This window comes from Zeugodacus cucurbitae, unplaced genomic scaffold (assembly GCF_028554725.1).
Source record: "Zeugodacus cucurbitae isolate PBARC_wt_2022May unplaced genomic scaffold, idZeuCucr1.2 ctg00000090.1, whole genome shotgun sequence".
NCBI lineage: Eukaryota > Metazoa > Arthropoda > Insecta > Diptera > Tephritidae > Zeugodacus > Zeugodacus cucurbitae.
In genome coordinates this window covers 50001-52500 of record NW_026530845.1, presented here as the reverse complement: position 1 = coordinate 52500, position 2500 = coordinate 50001, and the positions used below count along the sequence as shown (strand labels likewise).

The 2500-nt window shown below is 33.4% G+C and overlaps 2 non-coding genes across 2 annotated transcripts in view; both read left to right on the top strand.

Annotated features, from left to right (window-relative positions):
* LOC128923891 (5.8S ribosomal RNA) overlaps window positions 1-15 on the top strand; it is a 179-nt gene extending 164 nt beyond the window's left edge. The window contains exon 1 of the ribosomal RNA XR_008472611.1: window positions 1-15. This exon is cut by the window's left edge and continues 164 nt beyond it. This is a non-coding gene — a ribosomal RNA (5.8S ribosomal RNA).
* A 453-nt stretch (window positions 16-468) lies between these two features.
* Window positions 469-2500, top strand: part of LOC128923886 (large subunit ribosomal RNA) — a 3984-nt gene continuing 1952 nt past the window's right edge. Inside the window, exon 1 of the ribosomal RNA XR_008472607.1 lies at window positions 469-2500. This exon is cut by the window's right edge and continues 1952 nt beyond it. This is a non-coding gene — a ribosomal RNA (large subunit ribosomal RNA).

Sequence of the window (2500 nt, the reverse complement as noted above, 5' to 3'; positions counted from 1 at the left end):
TATGGTTGAGGGTTGTAAGACTATGCTAAATTAGTTGCTTATTCTTTTAGTCAATTAAAAGAATTTAAGCACATGGTATATTACTGGATTGTATTTTTCAATCCATAATATTAATAGCATAAAAAGAAATATAGAAAATATATTCTTGAACACCTCATATTTGAACGAAATTTTATAATAAATAAGAATCTTAGTATTCCCAAAAACAATAAAATTTCAATATTATTATTTCAAATAATATATACATTTAGAGGAACGTCTAGCATAAAATATTATTTTATTCTAGGATTGCCTTAAATGTAAAAAACCAAGAAAATAATATTGTTGTTATAATGAAGTAAGTAGTACGGGATGAAAAGATTGAATATTTATTATTAAGAAAATTATATTGGTGTTAAGAAATAATTATGTATGTTTCTTTAAAATAGCAAAAAGCTAAAATATAAAATAAATATAAATATTTTTATACAACCTCAACTCATATGGGACTACCCCCTGAATTTAAGCATATTAATGAGGGGAGGAAAAGAAACTAACAAGGATTTTCTTAGTAGCGGCGAGCGAAAAGAAAATAGTTCAGCACTAAGTCACTTTGTCTATATGGCAAATGTGAGATGCAGTGTATGGAATATCTTAATATCTAGTATGAGAAATTAACGATTTAAGTCCTTCTTAAATGAGGCCATTTACCCATAGAGGGTGCCAGGCCCGTATAACGTTAATGATTACTAGAAAGATATTTCCAAAGAGTCGTGTTGCTTGATAGTGCAGCACTAAGTGGGTGGTAAACTCCATCTAAAACTAAATATAACCATGAGACCGATAGTAAACAAGTACCGTGAGGGAAAGTTGAAAAGAACTCTGAATAGAGAGTTAAATAGTACGTGAAACTGCTTAGAGGTTAAGCCCGATGAACCTGAATATCCATTATGAAAAATTCATCATTATAACTGTGATATTTATAATATTATAGTAATAGTGTGCATTTTTTTCATATAAGGACATTGTAATCTATTAACATAATAAAATATTTATCAAAAGATCATTGGTGTTAAGTTTATTCAAATTAATTTGCTTTTAGCTTATTAACATAGAATAAATACTGATGATTTGATAAAGTGTTGATAGATTTTACATATATAATGCTTAAATTCTTTTGAATTTTACAATAATATTATTATCATTGATTTTAATATTAATTGTATGCATTTATATGATTAACAATGCGAAAGATTCAGGATACCTTCGGGACCCGTCTTGAAACACGGACCAAGGAGTCTAACATATGTGCAAGTCATTGGGTTATATTAAACCTAATGGCGAAATTAACTTAACTTTTATATAATGGGATTAATTTTTAGTGAAATATTTTACTATTAATTCAATCCCGGGGCGTTCCATATAGTTATGTATAATGATAATTTATTATTATTTATACCTCTAACTGGAGCGTACCTTGAGCATATATGCTGTGACCCGAAAGATGGTGAACTATACTTGATCAGGTTGAAGTCAGGGGAAACCCTGATGGAAGACCGAAACAGTTCTGACGTGCAAATCGATTGTCAGAATTGAGTATAGGGGCGAAAGACCAATCGAACCATCTAGTAGCTGGTTCCCTCCGAAGTTTCCCTCAGGATAGCTGGTGCATTTAAATATTATGTAAAATAATCTTATCTGGTAAAGCGAATGATTAGAGGCCTTAGGGTCGAAACGACCTTAACCTATTCTCAAACTTTAAATGGGTAAGAACCTCACCTTTCTTGATATGAAGGTTGAGGTTATGATATAATGTGCCCAGTGGGCCACTTTTGGTAAGCAGAACTGGCGCTGTGGGATGAACCAAACGTAATGTTACGGTGCCCAAATTAACAACTCATGCAGATACCATGAAAGGCGTTGGTTGCTTAAAACAGCAGGACGGTGGACATGGAAGTCGTAATCCGCTAAGGAGTGTGTAACAACTCACCTGCCGAAGCAACTAGCCCTTAAAATGGATGGCGCTTAAGTTGTATACCTATACATTACCGCTAAAGTACATGATTTATAATACAATTTCGGTTGGATTATAAATTTTGAAACTTTAGTGAGTAGGAGGGTACAATGGTGTGCTTAGAAGTGTTTGGCGTAAGCCTGCATGGAGCCGCCATTGGTACAGATCTTGGTGGTAGTAGCAAATAATCGAATGAGACCTTGGAGGACTGAAGTGGAGAAGGGTTTCGTGTGAACAGTGGTTGATCACGAGTTAGTCGGTCCTAAGTTCAAGGCGAAAGCCGAAAATTTTCAAGTTTTAATGAATTGTTGAGAATATATAATTATTATGTTTTCTTCATAGTAATTAAACACTTGAATAATTTTGAACGAAAGGGAATACGGTTCCAATTCCGTAACCTGTTGAGTATCCGTTTGTTATTAAAAATGGGCCTTGTGCTCATCCTGGCAACAGGAACGACCATAAAGAAGCCGTCGAGAGGTATCGGAAGAGTTTTCTTTTCTGTTT